At 35.4% G+C, this 25,567-nt stretch overlaps 1 long non-coding RNA gene and 1 pseudogene across 1 annotated transcript; both read left to right on the top strand.

The window, feature by feature from the left end:
- Positions 1 to 387: 387 nt before the first annotated feature.
- Positions 388 to 3,749, top strand: LOC113096459 (uncharacterized). Its single transcript, XR_003288512.1, has 2 exons — positions 388 to 619; positions 2,758 to 3,749. It is a non-coding gene; the product is annotated as an uncharacterized LOC113096459 (long non-coding RNA).
- Positions 3,750 to 4,831: 1,082 nt separating this feature from the next.
- Positions 4,832 to 23,408, top strand: LOC113096458 (proton-coupled amino acid transporter 4-like; annotated as a pseudogene).
- The last annotated feature ends 2,159 nt before the right edge of the window (positions 23,409 to 25,567 follow it).

Consider the following 25,567-nt stretch of genomic DNA (forward strand, 5'->3'; position numbering starts at 1 on the left):
ATTCATTACTCAAAATTTTAGTTTTTGTGTCCAGGAACTGGTTACCGTCTCCTCCTAAACTCCGCCCACCAGTGATTTGTCAGCCAACCAGAACACGTAAAAAGCCAGCGCTTGTACTTTGGCTTACAACTCCTCTGTTTGTTATTTGTGGTTTACAGAGGCTAGTGCTGTTAGAGCTGTTATTTCTCAAGGCACAAATCTGCTATATGTCACGTAAATAAAATAAAAAATAAAATTGCAGCGCTTATTTAAGCCTATGTGTAACAGAACTGTAAAAAAAAAAAAATCAAAAGAACAGAGCGCTGTAAACACTGTGGTCTGGTCTGTCGTCTCTGTGTCTCCTTCTATCGGCGGTATGGAGTAACTGCCACTACAAATGTTTCGGTTTTTTTTCATATTTTACCTCGTCTCGTGCCCCCGCAGACAGGGAGAGAGCACGCGCGCTCACGCCTCCTCCTCGGCCCTCCTGCGCTCGAGGCTCCAGCGCTGCCACGTAATCTCGCACGAGCACCCGCTCACTCACTCAAAACCTCCGGGAACCGAGACAGCGACTGCGGAAGATTAGAAAAACAGTGCACGAAAGCCCTCCGGCGGGTGTAGCGGAGCGCAGACTGAAGCGGTAAGCGAAAAGTGCGTGGAAGTGTCCCCACGCGCGCGGCGCGAGCGCACAAGACGCATTCCATATTTAGCGCGAGCGCAAGCAACAGGGCGAGCCATGTGTATGAAGTGCAGCCGGATAGTTTTCAAGTCGTTTGCATGCAACAGGTCGTTGATTTGTGGTCGGCAGCAACTCATTTGATTGTAAACACTGGCGCGTCGCAACTTCGATGCAGAAGAGAAAGTGTGCGGCTGCCGCTGTCACGCGCTGGATTTCGAGTATGTTCTGTACTGTATTATCCTGATCTGAGAGCTAGACTGGGACTTTTCCGTTCTCACAGCCTGTATTAGTGTGTTCTGAGCAGACGTACTGAGGACTGTAACTTTTGTTTTCATGTAGAGAAGTTCAACACAATATATCACACCCACCATGTACAACTGATTCATTATGAATCAACATGAATATACAGTATGACATATCATGTTCATGTAGTGCTTGGTGCGTTTGGGATGTTGTGTAGTTGTGTTATAGACTAAGTTAAGGTAATCCAATACATTATTAACAAGTTGTCCACCAACAAATCGACTTATATGGTAATGTTTCAAATTAGGACCAGTGTACAGTATATCAGCCAGGTCAAAGATCGAACATACGTGTGTGTCATTGTGAATTAATAAAACATTTCAGTCATAGAGGTTTCTGAATTAAATCACTTTATAGTTTGTGAGCAAATCAACTAATTTGAATTCGTTCTTTTCATTGAATTAGTCAAACAAACTGGCCTGAAGATTATTTAGTCCAGGAATCAGAAATGAAACTCTGTATGAGTTCAAGAATCTGCAGATATTTTGCGAGTAGATTTTGAACAATAATGAACTATTTATATTTTATTTTTATTTATTTGAGCATTTCATATCAGAGTTTACATCTCATTTGTACATATTAAATTGTTCCTAAATTGTATTATATATGTATTAGCGTTTATATTTATATCTAGACATCAGTATTTTAGTCACTGACGGACTTCTAGTTAAGTGAACAGATTTACTTGGAGATATGAAAACACTCTGAAGTAAGAAATGACATATCAGCAGATCTGGTTTTGTTAGCAAAAGTGTTTAATTGAACTGTGTATAGGGTCACCCCCTCCCCTCCCCCCCCCCCCCAAGTGAGTAGTTCATTATGGGACATGCACAAAATCTTAAGATTCCGGATACAACACCCAGTTCCTGTTTGTCTGGGTGGGAATTGTGTCCGAGGCTGCTGTTCTGCTTCGTTCTGTATGTGTGTGCGCTGCTGCATTTCCACATTCAGATTTCTTACTGCTGGCCTTTGCTCAGTTGCCATGACTACGGGTGGGAAAAAAACTTACTAAAGGTGTGAAGCCACAGATATGGAGCAATATTTCATATTATTTTGTGGGGACAGTATTCTAAAGTGTGACGTTGTACTCAATGTGAAACATGTTTCTATTATTATACATACACAGTTTACATAACATACTTTAAAACTGATTCGTTCACACTTCAGGTCATGTAATAGAAAAAAATATATAATTTATTAATAATATGCTCATATGATAATTTATTAGTAGAGTTTTAATATTCTTAATATACACACCTGGTATCCTCCTTAACAAAATATTAACTTGCTGTGCCTCTGAAACAACTTTTCTGCTGACTTCACAATCCAGTTATTGGATAAAATTAAGTTATTTTACTAATTATTATGGATGTATAATTAATATGATGTATTTAAAAATTTATTTGTTACAGTGCAGCAGCATTCAACAGATAAAAGTCATCAAAAAATGTTTATCAGTTATTAATAATACATAAATATGATAATTATTAAAAGTATATGTTAATTCTTTTTTTATATACATTCCTGGTAGTGTTGTGCAGAATTCATCAGCACACATTATTACAAAAAAAATATAATTGGAATCTAATCAAATTTTACCCTATTTTTTTTCTCATTAACTATTGTGTCTCTCTTAAAAATATGACGACCACAAAAAGCATCTAAAAATACATTTTTTTGCTACTTAGCCATTAAATACTTTATAAGTACATTGATACAACTTTACAAATGTTTATTTATGTGCTTCAGTTAAAATAATAATAATAATAATTCGTAAATTGCTTGTGTTTTCACAGGAACGTGCATTTTGGTTTTTCATCTGGGATCGCTGGTGACCCGCTGTGTGGAAACACACTGAGCCATGCGGCAGTTGAAGGGCAAGCCCAAGAAGGAGTCTTGGAAGGACAAAAAGGAGCGCAAGCAGGCCATGCAGGAGGCACGGGAGCAGGTGACGACGGTCGTTCTCCCGACGCTCGTCGTGCTCGTGCTACTCATCGTCCTCTTCGTCTACGTGGCCACAAGACCTGGAGCCATCGAGTAAAGAGACTCCAAACAGCCAAATCTCCCTGGTCCTCGTCTTTCTCTTTCATTTACCCTCGTTCCTTCCCAATGTATGAACTACACACAATCATAAGTATGGATGGATTGATAAAGGAATGGGTTTCAGTGCCATTTTTGGATTGTGTTAAAGAAGGAGTCTTCCGTTTGGGCTTCTGACAGCGCGCCTCTCCCAGCCACCAGCATTCGTGTCTGTGGCGGCCATGTTGGCTCCAAGTGCATTCACAGGGTTCTAGTTTCATGCCAAAGCACCTGAGACACAGCAGACTTGGACTGACCCAGGAAGTGGGCCAGATCTGATGCTTCTGTGCTCAGTACAAATGAGAAGTGACTTTAGTATTGCATATGTCTGTAGCATGCAAGCTTATACACACACACACACACACAGTTTCACAAATGAACAATGATGTGATTAATGACTGAAGAGAATGTTACCCAGAATGTATTTTTCTGAATGCTCTACCGAATGCCTCTTAACAAGCAGTTGCTGATGTTTGTGGTTGAAGTGTGTGTGTGTGTGTGTGTGAGCAGATGCACCATGGGGTGCATGTTTTTATAATACATCTGTGATATACAATCCCGGCGGAAAACATGCTCTTATTTTAAAATGTATTCCAGCAGGACTTGGATCTGAAAATGTGCCTTAACTTTTAATGACGTAACAGCGTTTGAAGTGTTAATAAAGATATAGGAAGCCATGCTGACTGCTTTAAGTATGGTTTTAATAAGACTCTGTGTTTAGATATTTCAAGTTTTTTTCACATCTGACACTTTTGGAAAATTCTCTTGGAAACTTTGCTTTTGCTGACAATTTTTTTTCGTGTTTTCTTGTAAATATTTTCTCGCCTCCCATTCTACATTTTCTTGCAAAACTTTTCACACTCTTTTACAAAAGTAATACAACTCCCGTAAAACTTTGCATTCTTTCATTAGAGCATTGAACCATAGCTTTTATTCCCACTTCATATTACTCCCACTTCACACAAAATTTTTGCAAATGTTTATTTTTTAAATACTTTTCTTTGCATTACCATGTCAGTTTAAGGGCTCTCTGGCTACATAAGACAAACTACACTTTTTCTGCTTGCAGAAGAAGAACTTTTCAAATTTATTAGCATTTCAAAAATATTGTTTTGAAGAAAAAGGCACTTTGAAATTTGCTCATATAAAATAAAATATTTGTATTACTTTAAATAATAAGTTATATATTACTGCTTAAATGCATAATACAAAATCACACAACAATTTAAATATCACTGGCGTACATGATTATTGTTTTGATATTTACCATTTTGTTTTTTGAATGCTAACACAGTTCTTCAGGGGAGAACTTTTTAAGGAGATGGGTAACAAATAAAAATAAAAAAATCGGCTATTTGCAAAGCAAAATGTATGGCAAATAGTGAAATATTCTGTATCTGAAATCTTTATGTTGGGGGAAAATGTCAGGAAAATAATTCTGGTGTAGTAACTGCTAAAGGTAACCAGTCAAACTTTACTCCTGGGGGCAGTTGTGTAAACTTAGCCACCATGTTAAGACTTTGTCTTAAGAACTAGTTTGACCAATAGCAGTTGCCAAATGATCTTACTTTTTTTTCAATACAAATAAGACCAATACTACCTTTTCATAACTGAATTAAAAAGTTGTGATCAGTCTTGAAGAAGAAAAAAAGTCTAACTTTTTAAAACAAGTCTAAACAGTTAATGCAACTGGTTGCAGAGTCATTACTATAAAGGCCAATGCACAGCTGCTGTATTAGTGTCGCGGCCCCTTTAAGGAGCTGCTCCGTCCTGACGCCGGTGACGTGGAGCGCATGGTTTGTGTGTGAGAGCCTGTGATGATGTGCACTGGGTGAATCTCATCCGCTGTGATCCACTACAAATCTCCAGCGGGACTCAACTTCATTGACAAGGGGGCTCCATTCCAATGGCATGCCTTCAGTTTAGGCTTGAGTCGTCTGATCGCGCGGGTTGTTCGGTGCGGATGTCGGATCCAGCTCAGGGCCGGTGATGGTCGCACATGAAGCCTTAGAGAGCAACAGAGGATCGGCTGTGATTTCTGCGCTCCTTCGGTAAAGACTTCCACTACTGAACCCATCAATCTGTACAGCTTATAATGCACTACATAATCAACATTAACCTCTTTATATTGATTTATTTTTAAACTTTAAAGTTATTGTTAACCATTTTTTGTGTATTTGTTATATATAATGATGCGATTCATATATTTTAAATATGGGTTTTTGGTAAACTCATTATTTATTTAACATTTTAAATATATTTCTATTGTATATTGTACGCCCATTTTTAGTAAACACATTGTATTAAAACAATTTAAGTATATAAACTTTTAATGTATTTTTCATTCTAGTTAAAAAATGTCTATTATATATTTTGTATTTTTGCATAACAATTATAGTAGTATTTTATGCATTATATGTACTATTATGCACAAACACATGTATATGTGTTTATATGTAAAATAAAAAAGCACATCTTTATATATTGTAACCTTTTTGATAAACACCTTTATTATGAATTTATTATGAATATGAATATGCATATTATTTATATGCTTTTTACTGCATAACAATTAGAAGCTGCTTTGACATTTCATTGTTTAATGTAATTACAAAGAAAAGTTAGTTTTAAATGTCACATTAGTGTGCAACCACAGTCAAATGTTATGTAGTTTTGTGCTGTCATGTGTTTTGATTGGAACGAGTGTGTGTCATTGTGTATGTTATCTACAGCTGATTCCCCGTGTGTCAACTCATCAGAGCACTCAACAGACCTGCAACACAATCAGCTTCAGTGGGTTTGAATAAACCTCTTCCAGATGAGCAGCACAAGATGCCAGCACCTGAACAACTAGGTAATGATGTATGTTTTGCACCACAGATCACACTTCAGTAGTTCATGCATATATCTCTACCCTAACAAAACAGCACCACAGGACTGCGATGTAATTGTATTCTATACAGTAGATTAAAGTGTATTTGAAACTATTTTAATAAACAACAAAACCAAATTTAACACAATTATTTTATTTAAAAATCAAATTAATATTTCAGTGTGTAGTATCCTAGTTTTGTTTTAATAAGATGTATTATTATTAATATTATTATTTTGCATATTTATGTATTTACTATGCATTTTTTTGAATGCATGATATTTTATGCATATATAGAAATTGAAATTAAATGTAAAATGAACACCTAAATCTATTTATATTCTATTTTTACACTTTGGTTTTTTTTTTAGGGCAGCTTTTTGTGGTTGACCTGTTTTATCACTAGATACTTTACTTTACTTGGTCTGAAAACACACATCCACATGAGGCAGAGCAGACAGATGGTTTTGAGCTGCTCAGGTGTTTCTTAATGAACTGAATAAAGTATCAGGCTGCTGTTTTTTAAGCAGACCTGTTTTTATTTTTTAATTCATGAGCTAGATCCGTTGATTAGGCCATGCATTTATTATTGCATTAGATCTAATACCTTTAAGCCTGTGATTTTATTTCAGATATGACCCGGCGCAGACATGGAGGTGATGACCCCTCTGATGGAGGAAGCAGGAGGTGCGGAGGAGGAAGATGTAGACGTAGATGAAGACTCGGAGCACCTGACACAAGGCATCTAGTGAGGGTTTCTTTTGTAGTTTATAGGCGTTTGTTTGCAAACAACAATTTCATCCGTAACAAAAAAAAAAGTGTGTATACATAACCAGCATCATGTTGTGACCTCCTCCATTTCTGCCATTTCTCTGCTTGAAATAACAACGTTAATGTGGACAAAACGTCTCTTTTCCCTGTTCCTCAGGTTTACTCAAACCCTACTGCATCTCTTAAAGGGGAACATCGGCACAGGGTTGCTTGGGCTTCCTCTAGCAGTGAAGAATGCTGGGATAGTGGTATTTAACATCTCATCTTCCTCTGTGAAAATGTATGAGTGATAAACCCAGTCTAGATCAAACAGACCCTACCTTTTCTTTTTCTCAAAATCCAAAACTGACTCTGAATAGGAACACACTTCTAGATTTATGTCCAGGTTTTCAGACTGTTAGTAAAAGCAGATCATGAATCTGACTCCCAGACTCTAAAAACCTGAAAATGCTTGAGGGGAGTAATAAATGTATTTGTTGTTCCCACAAAATACAGTTACAGCTTTATTGCTCATGTAATTAGATTGGTTTGTTTTCCCCATCGTGTCCTGATCGCCGGATACTGACTCTTAATGGCTGGACAGGTTCAGATGTGAGTTTTAAACAGGTCAGACTGGTTTACAGTCTAAACTGCTGTTGGTTTGTAAACGTGTCAGTCCACAAACGTTATTGCCATCTTAAAGACCTCTCTGAGAGAGAACGATAAGGCTTTATTGCTCTAGAAGACACTTAAAACCTTTACATTCAGTCATTTAGCAGACACTTTTATCCAAAGTGACTTAAAATCATGACAATAGAAGCAATCAAAACACACAAAAGAGCAATGATACACAAGTGCTCTAACAAGTCTCAGTTAACTTAAAACAGGTTTTTTTTTTCAGTTATATAATAAATATAAAAAAGAAAACCGATGGAATACAAAAAGACTAGAGAAGCTAGTGTTAGTTAAAAAAAACACACAAACACAATTCTGTTTTTTCTCCAGCTCGGTCCAGTTAGTCTGGTTCTGATGGGGGTTGTGTGTTTTCACTGCATGCACGTCCTGGTCAACTGCAGTCATCAGCCCAGTGAGCGGTAAGAACGCACCAATCACAGCCCACCGCCTCACTTACCACAGCCAATCACATTTCAGCTTCTGATTTTTTTCTGTTTGAGTCTTGACCTGATGTTTGATGATTTAGTTGTAAAGAACGGAGAAGTGTTTTTTTTTGAAAAGCAGAACTAGAACTAGGCATAACTAAACTCTGTGGTGAATCAGGTTTTATGATCAGTGATTATTTTCTTCACATTAAGCCTTGGTGCTAACATGAACGACCTAGTCAGGGTTATTATAGTTAACTGAAACTGAAACTAAAATTAAAACCTTTTTAAAAAAAATTACTTGAATTAAAAAAAAAAACTTTATTTCATGTAGTTGCAAAAAGCAAAATTGTCATACTAAAATAACTACAACTAGAAGTAAAATTTAAAACTGATAAAAACTGTACAGATAGATAGATAGATAGATAGATAGATAGATAGATAGACAGACAAAAGTATTCTTAAACATTTATTTTGGCTAAATTGTAATAACACTTACATGTTATGGTCTTAATTATACTAAAACAACACTGACTATTAACATTGGAATTATTGGAAAGTATTTTAAAGTTTTGGCAAATTATGATTTTTCTTTACATGCAACATGATCTATATATTTTTTTTAAATTTCAGTTTTACTTATTTGAGTTAATATAAGTGCAAATGAGAAATATTGTCTTGGCAATTAAAGGACAAATAAGTTTATTAATAAGGTTATTCTTAATATGGTTTCTTTTATTTATTTATTTTTTGTCATTTATTTCTTTAACTTGTTTATTTTTTTGTCAGATGAACCCCTTTGACATAAAATGCTTAATTGAAGACCCCTTATTTTTTAATATTTCAATCATCACAGTTATGTTAGTTAATTGTGTCATGCTTGGCATGCAAGTTTTTATTGTTTTATAAATGTTTTATTTATTTTTTCATTTTATTATTGTTTTTTTTATGGTTCTAATTCTATTTTATTGATTTAAATATTATCTTTTTGTCCACTTGTGATCCAGTCTTGCTTCAGTCCCATTCTTCTCTCTGCTTCCTGTCGTTCTCCACTTTAGCAGGATAATAGACAAAAATAACCCCCAAATGCTAAAGTGACATAAAGCAGGTGTTTATCCGTGATTTTACATTAAGCATCACACAATATCTGTTCAAATGAACATCAGTGTCTTAGATTGTTTGTAAAATGATAGTCAAATGTTTTGTTGCAGTCAGCTCAAAGATTTGAAGCGTGCATCTTGTGTATTGTGAGCGCAGCGGTTTCTAGCGTGTAGACGTTCCCGCGGTCTGGATCTCTGTCTGTGCGTGATCAAACGCCTGTCCCTGGGCTCTGACTTCAGTGTTTGAGTGAAGCTCATCAGTGCGCTGTCACACACCTGCCAAGTTATGGCAGTGAGGATATATTATGGACTAGAGAGATCAATATATCGACTAGGCCAATAAATCAGATGATATTTGGCTGTTTGGGGATTATTGCATCAGGGTTATTATAAATAACGAAAGCCTTAAACATTCACACCTGCTTTGTGTGAAAATAGTTAGTTGGTTAGTTTTGTCTGTTATCCTGTTGTGTTTTTATTACTAGATGTACTGTAGTAATAAGTCTGAGACACGAGTGGATGAAAAGCTAATGTGTGACCCTGGACCACCAACACCAGTCTTAAGTCGCTGGGGTATATTTTTGGCAATGGTCAAAAAAACATTATATGGGTCAAAATTATTGATTTTTCTTTAATGCCAAAAATAATTAGGATATTAAGTGAAGATCATGTTCCATGAAGATATTTAGTAAATTTCCTACCGTAAATATATCAGAACGTAATTTTTGATTAGTAATATGCATGGCTAAGAATTCATTTGGAGAACTTTAAAGGTGATTTTCTCAATATTTAGATTTTTTTTGCTCCCTCAGATTCCAGATTTTCAAATAGGCTAAATATTGTCTGATCCTAAAAACACCATACATCCATGGAAAACTTATTTGAAAAATGTACATTTAAGGCAGGTTTTGTGGTCCAGGGTCACATATTTAATCTGATACATCACCAAAGAGAGTTCTTGTCAGATTTAGCATTAGGGGTCAGTTTTGTCTCCAAACACACACAATATGATGTCATAAGTGATGAACTTTCTTGTCCTTCTTCTTTTATTTTTTTTAAGTGTTTTGACTCTTTCTTCTTTTAGAATTATACAAAAAGCTGTTTTTTTTTGTTAGTTTTTTTTTTTTTTTTGCGCTGCTTTGTTCTTGAAGAATATGTGCCAGTGTTTCTGTGTCTGTTTCTCCGTCCTCACAGGTTGAAGCGTTCCCCCCTCGGTTACAGCGACATGGTTGCAGTTGCCATGGAGATGAGTTCCTCCCAGTGCCTGAGGAGAGGTGCTCATTTTGGGAGGTGAGCTATCCCATCATGCAGTTCATTGGCATGACATAGCCCCCCCTCAGAGAGAGAGAGAGAGAGGGAAGGCAAGAGGGCAAATGTCTGTGCTGGAATGAATATATTGATCAGAGAGTGGAGACACAGGACGCTGCCCGCAGAGATCTGATGTCCCACACACAGAATCTTAAAAAGATGCTGCCTCGTTTTTATCTCTGTCCAAAGATAATATCATGCATACTGAAACATAAACCCCTGATGAAGATGCTACTACTAGTACTTAAAACAATGTTAATAATAATGATAATCATAATAACTATTATTATTATTATTATTATATTTAAATAATGTTAAATTGAATTTTAAAAAAAAAAATAAAAAAAATAAAAAACTTTTTATATAGCAGAAAATTTTCTCATCGTTTACTGTTTTGAATGATAATATACTGAATACCAAAAATTAAATTCTATTCTATAAGTACATTATTATACTTTACTAATACTTCATATAAAAAGTTATAAAAAATATACAAAAAATAAAAAAATTCAAACATATAAAAAAAATAATAATTAATATTTATTATTATTATTATAGCAAATAAAGCTATTTATTCTGTCGTCAATGACTCCTCCTCATGTGCTTACAAACCCATAAGATTGTTTGTTTAAAAAAACCTGAAATCACCTCACTTTATTGGCACTTTTTGGTGTTTTGGCATCTTAAAAAAAAAATCCTAATTCATGAAAAAGACCTTGATCTTCAAATGTTCTCTTTTCATTCTTTTTTTTTTTTTTTTTTTTAATGGGTTTCAAACAGCATAGGTTTGAGTAACTTATGATGGAATTTCAGTATTACTTATTTAATCATTAAACATGTCAGCATTATTTATGTTCTATTATAGTTTTGTTTTAATTTCAGGTATTTATTTCCTTTTGATACTTTTTAGGTTTATTATTCATTTAAAATGTTTAATTAAATTAATATAATTAATTATTTCAACATTTCAAGTGGTTTGAAATGTACCTTTGTGATTTAAATCTATTTTTAATTGTATCTTATTTCATCTTTATTTCAATAAAGAAAAATGTGTTTAACAGGTTTCATTTTCACTCAAATCACTATCTTTTCCAGGCACTTGGTGAATTTCTTCCTGGTTTTGACCCAGCTGGGCTTCTGTAGTGTTTATTTTGTGTTCCTGGCTGAGAACATTAAACAGGTATGTGTAAGAGTAGAGCTCAGTAAGTTCATTTTCTTCTTAGATGACCTGATGTTGATTATGTGACGGAGCTGGAGCCGATGAAAATGAATAGAAAGACACATTTCAAGAATGAAGACCTGCAGCTGCCAATCACAGTTCTTCTTTGAATGTAGCAGCCAATCAGACTCTTGAAGTCACAGCCGTGTGTGTGTGTGTGTGTGTGTGTTAGGTTATGGAGGGAGCTCATCTGAACAGCTCTGTGGAGTCTGTGCTGTTATTTTCAGCTCAGAGGAGGGCGCCGTCTCCCCCTCAGCTCCTTCTGTTGCTGCGGGGCTGGACCTGCAGCTCTACATAGTCTTCCTCCTTCCCTTCATCATCATTCTGACCTTCATCAGAGACCTGAGGAACATGGCCGCCCTCTCCGCCATCGCCAACCTCTGTATGGCCGTCAGTCTCATCCTCATCTTCACATATATACTCAACGTAAGTGTGCGTGTGTGAGAGCAGTGCGATACGAGCACATTTTATTTGTTTTTTTCAGATTAAAATTGTGATTACGATTTTAAAATATTAAAATAAATATTTTATAAAACTCCAGGTCTGCTGTTATTATATAGCAATATGACTATAAAATAAAAAGGACAGTAATAATAATAATAATTAATACTACTCCTATTACTACTATTATGAATACATTTTAATATTTTTATTGTATTATTTTACTGTAAAATCAAGTATTTTATAAAATTCTGTACTAAATAATAATAATTATTATTACAATTATTTAAAAAATAATAAATCAATTAATAAAATTAATATTTAACTGTAAAATTATAAATCAGGCTAATAACCAAATAAAATAATAATAATTATTATTATTATTATTATTACTAAACAAAACCATTACAAGTATTTTAAAATCAATAAATCAATTATTTAAGAAATGTTCAATAAAATAATAATGACGTAATAATAATAATTTAATTTTTAGTAACTTTATTATTACTACTACTGACTAAACAAGCAACACAAATATTTATATTTTATTTTTAATTATTGTCAAATAATCAACCATTTCAAAAGAAATAATATAAAAGTACTACTACTCCTATTACTAATTATTATTAAACAAAACTATTAAAATAAAAATATTACTAATTTCGCTCTAAAAAAAATAAAAAATAAAAAACAAGTATTTTCAAAAATAATCAACTTTTACTTTAGAGTCCAACTGCAAAATACAATACTAATATGACAGTTAATTATTGCAGTCTCAATTTCTTCATTTTCAAATGCTTTTATTTTGGCATAACCCTCATGGATCCCTTAAAGCTGCAGTGAGCTTCAGTTGTGATGAGAAGCTGGATTGTAAGCGTTCCACAAAATTGGAAAGATGATGGACGCATGTTGCATTCACAAATGAGTGTTATAAGCAGCTCAAACCGATGCAGAGATGAGTTTGTACTGAGCAGCATTTACTGTGAACCGTTGCTCTGTGATGCTGAAAACACTGTGTGTGTGTGTAAAAGAATCCTCATCGTTCAGCCTAGAAACACGACTGATACAAGCCTATGCATGCAGACGCTCACAAATTGCAAGAAGCCACCAATTCATATTGGAGGCAATTTTCTGTATGCATCTGATTGACAGGCCTGTGGGCGGCTGACACTGGATCTTTACATGCATTGTTCCTGTTACGTGCGTGCGTGTGTGTGTGTGTGTGTGTGTGTCTTTCATCCTCTATGCTACAAAGAAAGACTGCAATTATAATCCTGATGTGAAACTATATCATGCCTTTACCGTCTCTGGCTGTGTGTAGGATGTGAGTGATCCCAGACGTCTGCCGTTCGCCTCCACGTGGAGGAAGTTTCCCTTCTTCTTTGGAACAGCTATATTTGCCTTTGAGGGAATTGGAGTGGTGAGATGATGATTCAGCTTTTGTTTATGTGATTTCGATTAAATATGTATGTTTTTTTTTCACAGTTTTTCCTTTGGTATTGAAACAATTATGTATAATTATAATAGAATAATTTGAAGTCTTGGTGAGCATAATCGATTTTCCAAACCCAAACTCTTGAACAATGTGCTTCTTGCTTTTTTTAATCTTTATTTATTTTTTAAACCGAGCTAGTTGCAATGCAGTATTGGATTTTCATTTTATTTACTTATTATTATTATTATTATTATTATTATTATTTACAATGACATTAATATAAATGGCAGATGATTTAATCCATTCTATTTTTTTATATATATATTTAAATAACAACAATAATATTTCTAATATATAAATAATAAACTTTCCCCATAATCAATCTTTCTATATTTTTTCCTCTGCTGCAAAAAAAGGCAGGGAAAGACAATAATGGATTTTTTCTTTCATCATTAGAATTTTTTTTCCCCAAAAGCTCTTGAAAAGGTTATTAAAGTGCATTAAACTAAAGTTCTGATACCTGCAGATTCCCTGATTCATGCATTCCCTGGGAACTGAACGTATGACCTTGCTGTTGCGAGCCTCAGTCTCAGCTGTTTGAGCTACAGGACACATGATTTGTTTCTGAATTTGATCAAAGGAAGTCTTCTTGAAAGCCTGTATCATCTTGCACACTACTTTTTGGACATGTGCATGTGACGCCTTAAGCAAGGCTTCACCGGATTCTATTAAGTCTTCTGTTTTATTCTCTCTCTCTTGCTTTGTCTAGGTTCTTCCATTGGAGAATCAAATGAGGGAACCGAAGTGATTCCCTCAAGCCCTCAACATCGGCATGGGCGTCATCATCGTCCTTTACGTGACCCTGGCGACGCTGGGATACCTCACATCAAAGGATACGACATCAGAGGAAGCATCACGCTTAACCTTCCACATGATTCCTGGTAAATATGCCTCATGTGCACTTAAAAAGTCTGTCGGTCATTAGAGAGGTGATGGGAATTTCTCTGAAAGTTAAAAAAAAATGCATTTAGTTCCCGTTTGAAATATAAAAGCATTTATGGTCGATTTACTTTAATGCATCCTTGCTGAATGAAAGTATAATAAAGTAATGTAAATCAGTTGATGCACTTTGAACTTTAGTGCTCATGTGGGGAAATTGGGTTCTATTCCGGCCTGCATCATGTTCCAACACGACTCTCTCCAAAAGCTGAAAACTAAAAATGTAAAAAGTCCCATCCATCACATCTGAGTGTTAAATCAGTTGAGTTTAGTTATCGCAGCACTCTGCTATAGTGGAGAACTAATATTAAACTCCTGGCTCCTTGAAGCTTCCTCTGCATTCACTGTCAGAAACATCTCCAGTGATTGATTGCAGCTCACAGATCAAATTAGGGAGAAATCAAAACCAGTTGCTTTCAAGTTCAGCTTTAACTAAAGCCTGCCATTTCCAACTCACTTTCATGGAGACTTTTATCTCATTCGCATCCGTCAGCCGAGGACAATCTGCCACCAGAGCTGATATCTGATTCAACATCTGGTGTGTTGACAGATCCTGCAGTGACGGCAGTGTGACATGCATCTGAAACTGTTTTTTTATTATTATTATTATTATGCATGTAGATTTTTAATGACATCGTACTGTGAGACTGCAGTATTTTATATTTAAAAATGAATTTGGAAAACTGTAGGATGGGTCAAGTAGTCCAAAACGTGTTGAAACAGGAATAAAAACAATGGAACAAAATGCTTTTTTGAATCAATTCATTGAAAAGAATCCGCTCATAAGAGTCATTTGTTCATGAATCAGACTTTACTGATCTTGCTGTAAGCTCGTTGTATTTAATATTATTTTTCATCTTGCATTAATAAACATTTATTGTGTATTTATTTAAATCTTTATGCCATTTTACATACATTATTTCATTTGAATTAATGAAAGTTTGAAGTCTGAGTTTGAGCTCAGTTAAAAAAAAATTATACTTGTATTTTGTAAGCATGCATTTAATTGATCAGTCAAGTAAAGACAATAAAGACTTTTGTAATGTAAAAAAAAAAGTCAAATAAATGTAGTTCTTATAAACTTTGTATTCATCAAAAGAATCAGTTTCCACAAAAATATGAGACAGAAAAACTGTTTTAAACATTGATAATAATCAGAAATGTTTCTTGAGCAGCAAATCATCAAATTAGAATGATTTCTGAAGATCATGTGACACTGAAGACTGGAGTACAGCTTTGATCTCAGAAATAAAACTACATTTTAATAATATATTCAAATAGAAAGTTATTTAAAATTAATAATGTTTTATGATATTAGTTTTCATTCATTTTTTATCAAATATATTCAACCTTAGTGAGCATAAGAGACTTCTTGATAAACAATAAAACATTTTATGCACTCCTAACTTTTGAACATCAGTGTCATTATTTTATTACTTGCTATCATTAAGTTACAAAATATTTTTTTTATGGAGTTGTAAACTAGCTCTCATTTTTCCCATCTCTAGCGTTGAAATCAGCATAGTGCGAGTTAATGATTTTTCAACAAACTCTGTGCGTTGAGTTTCCTTTGAAGTCGTGTTGAAATCCTGCATTGCATCATTGACGTTTTTCAACCCTTAATTGCACATTCTGGGCTTTCTAACTGGATCTGTTCCCCGCTTCTCTGCAGCATTCATGTGTGTGTGTGTGTGTGTGTGTTGCAGGTCTAATCAGTTGGTGAAGGTCTTGTACTCGTTTGGTGTGTTTGTGAGTTTTGCGGTGCAGTTTTTCGTGCCGGCGGAGATTCTGGTTCCGCCCGTGTGCGAGTTTGTCAGGAAGAGATGGAGACGGGCGGCTGATCTCAGCCTGCGAGCGATGCTCGTCTGCCTCACCTGAGTGAACGCACACACACACACACACACACACATGCACATGCTCTCATCCAAAACACTCTGAACCGCCTCGATAAACAGCATTTTAAAGCATCATAGTCATGTCTTTTAAACTGAAAGCAATCCCAGAATGCATTGTCTTAATATCAGTGAAAACAAAAACTGGTGAATCAAAAGAAGTGGAAAGTTGTATTGCAAGCATGCTGGTATTTTATTCAATAAATTCCATTTAATAATCGATTTGCACCATTAGTTTAGTATGTAGGTGGTTCATCTTGGTATGCTCCTTCTTCATCGTCCTCTTTGTTTTCTTGCTGTTTTCTCTGCACTTCTTCCACCCACCCATCCATCCAGACATTCTGTTCCTTTCTTCCCTCATTTTCTCCCTATTCCTATCTTCTCCTCATCCTAATCCTGCCTCCAGTATTCATTGGTGATGAGAGGAGAGATAGTGGAGGTTTGTTCTCCTCCCAAAATGACGGATGGATGCTGTGAACCATTGTAAACCTGAAGGCTCTTGGATTAGTTTGATATATGTTTTTTATCTTTGGAAAAATTGAGTCGGCCACTGAAGCGTGAACCACCCAGAGACCTAAATTATGAAAATAAATATTTGTTTAACACCGTCAGTCGTGCAGGTACGAGTGAAAGAGCGTTTGCTATGAAGAAAGAGAATGAGGAAGAGAGAATGTTGCAGGAATGGTGTGCACAGGCCGGAGAGTGAATGAAAAAGTGAGTGTGTTTTTGTTTTAAAAATGGAGCGAGACTATGAGACGCAAACTGTTAAAACAGGATCTACCTATCAGCGCTATTTTAATGTTACTTCTTTACAATTATAGTATTTATTAATATTTTCAATTTTATATTTTTAATATATTTTCATTATGTATCCATCCATCCATCCAAGTAATCATTCTAGCTATTCATTGTTCTGTCTGTTGATCTGTTTATTATTCCATTCAATGATCATTCCTTCATCCATTCATCTGGCATTCCTTCATTTTCATTTCATCCATCTGTTCATCATTCATTGTTATCTATACATCCATCTACCATTCATTCTATCAGTCTGTCCATCCATCCATTGTTCATTCATTATCCATCCACCATTCAATCCATCTATTCTCCATTCCATTCTCTCCATCTGTTCACATCTCTTCATCCGTTGTTCATTCTGTCAGTCTATCATTCATCATTTGTTCCATCCATCTATCCATTGTTCATTTATTGATCCATCTATCCATTGTTCATTCCATCCATCCATTGTTAATTCTGTCCATGTATTCATCAGTCATTCACTCCTTCATCCATCCATCTATTATTTATTCTGCCAGTTCATTCATTCATCCATCCATCCAGCCATTGTTTATTCAATCAATCATCCATTTTTCATTTTGTCCATCCATGTCCATCCAATGTTCATTCCTTTTTTCCATCCATCCACTCATTCATTCTATCCATCCTTTATTCCTTTATCCATCCATTCATCCATCCATTGTTTATACCTTCGTTCATTAATCCATCCATCAATCCATCCACTCGTCCATTCTGTCCATCCTTTATTCCTTTATCCATCCTTTGTTCATTACTTCATCCATCCATCCATCCACTCATCCATTCTGTCCATCCTTTATTCCTTCATCCATCCTTTGTTCATTCCTTCATCCATCCATCCACTCATCCATTCTATCCATCTTTTATTCCTTTATCCATCTATTCATCCATTTTACATTCCTTCATCCATCCACTCATCCATTATGTCCATCTTTTATTCCTTCATCCATCCATTCTGTCCAAGCATCGTTTATTTTATCACTCTGGCTATCTTTCATTCCATCGCTCTAGCAATCTAACTTTCCTACGGTTCAAACTATTCTTTGAGCTCACTATCAGTCTAACAGTCTATCGTTTCAGTCATTGTAGCTAATTTATCATTCAATCCATTGTTCTAGCTTTAGTTTGAGACATCATATCAGCTATTAGTCTATTATTAAAGCTATTGTTTTAGCTGTTATTAATTGTAACTATCATTCTTCTTCTTGTTCTAACCACCTATTGTTCCATGTATTGTTTTTGCTATTTATCATTGTCGCTATTTTTTTTTTTTAGCAAACTATCTTTCTAGCAATCTACCATTCCAGCAATTGATGTTGTAGCGATCTATCATTCTATGTAGATACAATCGTTCTTGCTTCCTTTCCTCCCCAGTGGCCCTGCTCTCTATTCATTTGTTGGTCTTTTGTTCTCTCCATCTCTCTGGTCTCCTTGAACATATCACTTTCTCCACTTATAAGATTTCTTTCATGATTTTCTTTCTCTCTTTTGTCCTGAGCTCACGGTCACTGGCTTCTCCGTCTCTCTCTTCAAAGTTTCAAGTTGCAGCATGGCGACATGAATGAAACATGGAAACCATTATTAAAAGAAAAGAGCTTGGTAGGGTTAGAAACATATTCATGTTCATTCATCGCTAAACCACAGAATGATTCATTTCTGAGTAAAACGATAGTTGGTGGGAAATAGTGTTGAGTGGAACTCGATTTAATACCATGGAGTGATTGGTTTATTGGCCAAGATATTATTGGTTAATATCATTGTCTCTGCCCACACAGTAGAAAAGTCATTACAGAGGCAGAGAATGTCATTACATTGTGATGAAAGATTATGAAAAACATGCACAATAAAATCTGCTGGTGAGTTGTGTACAATAAAACCAGGGAAATGTATTATTATTTATAATGAAGGAAAATATCAGGGTTCCCCAATTCTGAAAACACAGAAATTGTTTAAATTAGAAATTGAAACAAAAGTCAAATATATTATTAAAAGGCTGGGAAAAGTCATGAGAATAAATGCAAATTTGAATTCCTTCATGCTTCATGAGCAAATTGCTCTTTTTTTCAAGGCAGTCTATAAAATCTTATTCAGCACAAATGCCTGAAAAAGTAATGACTTTTAGCTGACATTAATTATACATAATTTTAAATTCAAATTATATAAAATCAAAATATTACTATATATATATATATATATATATATATATATATATATATATATATATATATATATATATATATATATATATTGAAATATGGAATTATTATTATTATTTTTTGTTATTTGTCTTCAGAAAATTTCATAGGTCAAAAGGTGTGTGTTTCTTTAAACATATTTTTAGAGAGATGATTCTAATAATTATATATAATATTTGAATACAGAGTTTAAAATTGTAAAATAAAGTAAAATAAATAAATACAAAAACTACAAATTTAATTATTTAACATTTATCTTTAAATATTACATGCATCATGTAGGTCTGCTGGAGCATTATATGTTGTATGCAGCTCTTCTGAGGAAGTTCTAGAAGAGGCCCGTGGAAGTGCTGTTGATCGGTGGTAATGAGCTCTGAAGGTTGCAGGTCTGTGGTCCGTGTTGGTAGATAAAAAGATGAAGTTCTCATTCTGTCACCCGTTCATGCTGTCTTTTATCTCTCTCTGTGTTCTTTCTGCCTGATGTGCTTTCTCCCTCTTTCCCTGGCCCAAGGCCGTCACCCCTCTGAGTGCTGTGATAGATCGGTGGGCGTGTTGCGTGTATGGATATACGTGTGTGTGTGTGTGTGTGTGTGCTGTGTTTTATATAGAGTGTTTGTGGCCGTGTATGTCTTTTATGGTGTGTGTGAGAGCTGGGGCAGAGTTGAGGGACTCATTCAGTGTCTTCTCATTTATCTCCGTCTTCCTGAGGCTCTGTGAATTATTACCTGCCTGCCTACGGAGACAGGCCCATCATGGAGCTCTCCGCTGAGGCCTGTTGCAGAGCTCCGTGATAGGGCTTATCATGCTCCTGCATGCTAAGGCCCTTTGTTTTGAGACATTCTTCAAGAAGCTCTGGCTTTGAGGTGTTTGTTTAGGAAGTTCAGTGGTTAAGGCTCAGCGGTAACCCAAAGATTGCCGATTCAATCAGTTCAATGAGCAAGCTATGAATTATGTGGTTTTCATTGTTGTTATTATAGTCTTTGTATTAATATTTTGAATTTGGTTTTATTTGTGCATTTTTTTTATTGATTTATTTACTATTTTTAATATTATTATTGTTATTATTATTATTATCTTGTTTTATTTTAATACTATAACAAACTAAAAAAAATAGTTCAATAAGTAAATTAAAATAAGAATTATTTAACAAAAAAATTACTGAAATATAAATAAAAATACTTTTTATTATTTTTTTTACAAATTTTATTTCGGTTTTAGTTAACAATAAGGTTGAATATATATTTTGATATTATTACTATTATTTCTAATACTGATAGAATGTATGGATAGTTTAAAGTGTAAAATTAATTCATAATAAATTAATATAAAATAATAAATATATAAAATAATATTAAAATTAAATAAATTGTATTCATATTGAAATTATGTATTTTATATTTATCTTTAAACTCTATAATGCTGACTTAGATTGTCTCTTAAACAAAAACTATTTCATATTGTCGCTGTATGAAGTAGCAATAGTTATGCTTGCGTCATCAGTACCCATAAAACATCACATTTCTTAATTATTATTCATATTTGGTTATTTGCATTCTTGTTTGTTCATTTTTAGATTTCTATTTTGAACATGGTTCCATGTGTTGGTGTTGGTTTATCTCTCGTATCATGTACCAAACTGTCAAACATTTATCCTGAGGGTGGCAGTAGCACACAGAGAGGAGAAAGTGAAGCGTTCATGCGTGTTTGTGAGAGAGTGTTCAGAATGCATGAGTGAGAGCGAGAACCCAGTGTGTGTTACATGTTATTGGTTTCTTCTGCAACAGAGAGAAGGAGAGAGAGAGAGACTGGGAGAAGATGTAGCTTTGAGAGCAGGTGTGTGACACTTCACACTTGAGTCTCATGAATTAAACATATGTGTACAGCCTGAGTGTGTGTGTGTGTGTGTGTGTGTGCTTTTTATAAAAGGCTGCAGGGAATGTTTGCAATCATTCCACTAAAAGCTGTGTGTGTATGTGGATATAAGTTGTTGTGCCTGTGTATTCAGCGAAAATAGAAGGGGTTTTGTCTTCCACATCAGCAGAAAGATGAATATTGATTTTTGATTTAGGCCTTCAGCCATGATCCTCTGCATACACCCGTCCACAAACCACAAAACCAATCAAGAGTTAAACACACACACTGCAGATCAAAACTACAGCCTGTTAAATTGTGAAGTGGCTTGCTTTTTGCACAAACTGCGCAGAAAATACATGTCTTTATCTGCATCTTTTTTTTTCTTTATTATAATTAGTGTTGACCATGAATATAAAACTTTGATATGCAACATGCCTTATAGTGCAAACAAGCAAAATTGACCAAAATGTTGGCAACTGCATTGTAATGGTGTGTACGCACCAAAAGCGAATCAACTATTCGTATAGCGTTATCATTCTAGATTACTAGCGGGATGTTTTTGGAGTCACTGGTTTGAATAAAATTTGCGTAATGCGCTCCTTCATTTTCTGATACAACTGGACATGTCAACCTGGATGTGTCAATAAGCTGTTCGCTGATTGGTTCACACAACAATGCATCATGCAGATTTTCTGCTGGAGTTTAAATTGTTTAACTTGCATGGAGATGTACTATATATTGCGTGTGCGCAGCAATCACGTAGCCTGCCAGGAATTTGCATCTTTTCATTGACTTTGTATGTAGAGCACTTTTATTTTAAGCACCGACTTTCAAAAACAACCTGTAACACGAAATATGTTTCTTCTCATTTTTATCCTGTTCAGGCCACAAGAGAAATATTCAGGGATTAAATTAAAACCGTTATATACCGTTACCAGCATATGAAGTAGATTCGTAGCTCATCTCTTCTCTGAGAGAATATTGCGCGGTTAAGGCCAGAAGGGATACAGCGAAAACTACTAGGTAGCGCACATCAATATAGCGTAATATTTTTGTCACACTCTATTTTTGGATTTTTGTAAGGGGTAGGTTTAGGGTTGGAGCTGGTGTAGATGTTAATAAAACATTTAAATTTAAATTTATTGTAAGCTTCCAGTTTTAGCTGTATCCTTTTTAGCCACAACTATTATGCGTTGTTGCCGAAAGCGCCATCAGTTTTTACTTTCACTGTTGAAATTTTTTCATCGGCATATGTCTTGCGCAAAGTTTTCATGTTGTTTGTCTAATGACCATTGGCTCGTCTTCATGGTTTGAATGGTTTCAATATCGCAACGTCCTCCACAAATTTGTCCTACGCCACTGCCAACACACATTCTAGCGAACCCAAAACCCCTTAATTGTAATTGTATTGTTACAATTATAGTTGAGTAATTTTAGTACTTATTAAAATTTCTTTCCAAGGCAACATTTAATTTAAGTTTTTAATCTAAAAAACTAAAATATTTTTTCATGTTTTCCTGCAAAAATTTCTCTCTTCCTTCTTTTCTTCATCTCAGGCATAACAGCAGTCTTGATACCGCAGTTAGATCTGGTGATCTCACTGGTCGGTGCGGTTAGCAGCTCGGCGCTGGCGCTCATCTTCCCGCCGCTGGTGGAGCTGGTGGCGTTTCCCAGTCAACCTCCTCCTCTCCTGTTCCTCAAAGACCTCTCCATCGCCGCCCTCGGCTTCATGACCAGGAGCTACGTGACGCTGGAGGAGATCATTCATCAGGTCGACCAAGGACAGACCTGTCTCCATGAAGACAGGAACTGGACCACACCCACTACCTCACCGCCCTGAAGACCACACCCACAAACGAAGGACCAATCAAGGCACAGTTCCATATTTAAAGGCCACAGTGTCATTTTGAACACTGTAATGGCAAAGACACTTTTTTTTTTTTTTTTTTGCTGAAATTGAGAGCTTGTCTTATAAGGCTCGAGGTGTTATTTTATAGCTCAATTTGTTTTTAATTCCACAGGCACAGGTGCGCGGCTGTAGTGAGGATTGTGTGCATGTGTGAGTGAGTGATGGTGTGCATTGGAAATATTTCCTCCGTCCGGCCTCATGGACTTCCCATGACTCCACCCTGTTCTAGATGGAAAGGCTTGGACTCCATCAGGTCGGTGGAGCGTATAGCATGACAGGCTGTCAGCATTTAAAACTGCAGGAGAGCGCCAGAGAAATATTGCACACTGTAAAGAATGTACATTCTCGCTGACTAGCGGTATTATTAATAAACCAATCGTTTCTCCTGAGGCTTGTGATATTAATTTTTTTTCTTTGTTCTTTTTTTGACTGCTGCGGTATTCAGGGGGAATAATGAGTCTTTTATTTAATGACAAACTTTAAACGTTCAATGTATTACAGGCTATTAAGCCGTTAAGTAAAAATCCACTCTGCAAATCTGTATTTTTCAGAACTATTCAGGGTTCAAAACAAGCTGTTTCAACCGTATCTGTAATTTCTTGTCTTTTAAGACACTTAGACTCATCATTTTTTTGTTTTGTTTTTAGAGTTTAACTTTATTTTAGTAGTTTTGGGGGTGCTAAAGCTAACTGTTACTATTTTTTTTTCTTTCTATTATTTAGTGTTTAACTTTATTTTAATTATTTTCTGGGCTTCTAAAGTTAACTGGTGTTACTTAAAAATGTTTATCAGCATTCAATTTCCCAGTATAATTGCTTATGGGTTGTGAAGGTTTCAAATTTTATAACATACCATGTATCCCAAACTAAAATTATTAGTTTTTCTTTAGTTATGTGTTCCTGAGTGAAAGAATTGTATTTAATTTTGAACAAGCAATGTAAGTAAATAGGGTTATAAAACTAAAACCATAAAAAAGTTACTTAAAGTTAACTGGATCAAGTAAATCTAATCTTTTTATGAAATTTAAATTAAAATAAAAACTATACAGACTACTAAAAATGACAACAAAGTAACTAAAAATGTACAATTAAAATAAAATATATATTTAAAAACTAGTGCTAACCAAATAAAAGTTTAGTGTGTAATTTAATGTCTTGTGGCTATCCTTTCTCAACAGTGTGATTTTAACATTTAAAATTCAAGTTCAGGGCAAACTGTTAGTCTGTTACCATAAAAGCTATTTTTGGCCATTTACAAATTGAGGGATGAGTCAATTTTCTCTAGCACCAAAAGATATCGACCTTATTTTATTCTGAACTCTTCCACATTTATGCTACCCTGTTTTCATCCACTTATATTGTTAAAGCCTTTATAGAAGTTCTTCTGTACAAAAACATTATCTGAGCTGCTGTGCTTCCAAGTAACCACTTGATAAATCAAGGCCATTAGATTTTAAACATCAGGAATTGATTGGATAGTGAATTATGGCCAGAATAGAGCCTGCAAGAAAAAAATTAAGAGGTTTTGGTGATGTCAACCGAAAGGAAATTTGTTTCATTGCCAGAGGAAGTGATTAGATTTTGATGCAAGATTATGAAGACGATATGTTTTAGTCTTTGAACTAACGTGCACTGATGAATCCTTCACAGTAAGATCGAAGCGTGCGTTAAGAATGCAAATAGGGTCAATTTAACAATGAAACCTGCAATAGGCTATTCAGGAAGAATGAACGGCAGCTGCATTAAATTAAATGTCATAATAATTGCTCGTTGTCCATATCATAACGGTCATCGGTGTCAGAACTGAAACATGCCTGCCGATTGTCACGTTTAATTAAGATTACTTTAAATAGAAATACGGATCTGTCCAGTCGCCTAAGGTCTGCACGTGTCCGCCTATTTCTGATTAATTAAATAGATCTGAAAAAGCTCCAAAGTGACACCAGACAGCCTTTTCTTACACACACACTCTCTCTCTCTCTGGTTTTGGCTCATTAGTCGGGTCTTGTTTATATTCTCCTCATGTTTGCTTCTCTCTGTTGAAAGCTGGACACCTGACAACTGGCACGCGACAGAGAGAGAGAGAGAGAGAGAGAGGCTGATACAATATGAAAAGCGAGAGGTAAAACGCTCGGATCAGTGAGAGATGGAGCAAATTAGAAGCTGTAAAATAAAGGGAGAGAGCGAGGCGTTGATGGAGGGAGGGAGGAAGGAAGAAAGAACGGGGGAGAATTTGCACGAGAGCACCGAGTGCGTGAGGGGAGTCTGTCTGGCACGTGAGGACAAAAATAGACTTCTGCGAGCTAAATATAGCGCAGATCACAGCACGAGCGAGATGGAGAGAGTAAGAAAGGACTCGCCCGCACTTTTGGAAATTATTTCTGAAGGAGCGCACCCTCCTCCATCCACCGGCTCCGTTTCGGAAATCTATTTTCGACGTGCACGAAATTTAACATCTATCATTCAAATGAGAGCAGTAGGACTCACTTTAAAAGCGTGCATAATTCAGAGGGAAGGCTCTCAACGTGATGTGTATTTATAGGCCCAGCCTACGAGAAAGTATATTTAGAGTTTCTTTTGTCGATCAGACACGTCTGGGGGTCTTTGGCACGTATGCGTTCGTCTGTAAGGACTGGAA

This window comes from Carassius auratus, unplaced genomic scaffold (assembly GCF_003368295.1).
Source record: "Carassius auratus strain Wakin unplaced genomic scaffold, ASM336829v1 scaf_tig00215937, whole genome shotgun sequence".
Classification (NCBI taxonomy): domain Eukaryota; kingdom Metazoa; phylum Chordata; class Actinopteri; order Cypriniformes; family Cyprinidae; genus Carassius; species Carassius auratus.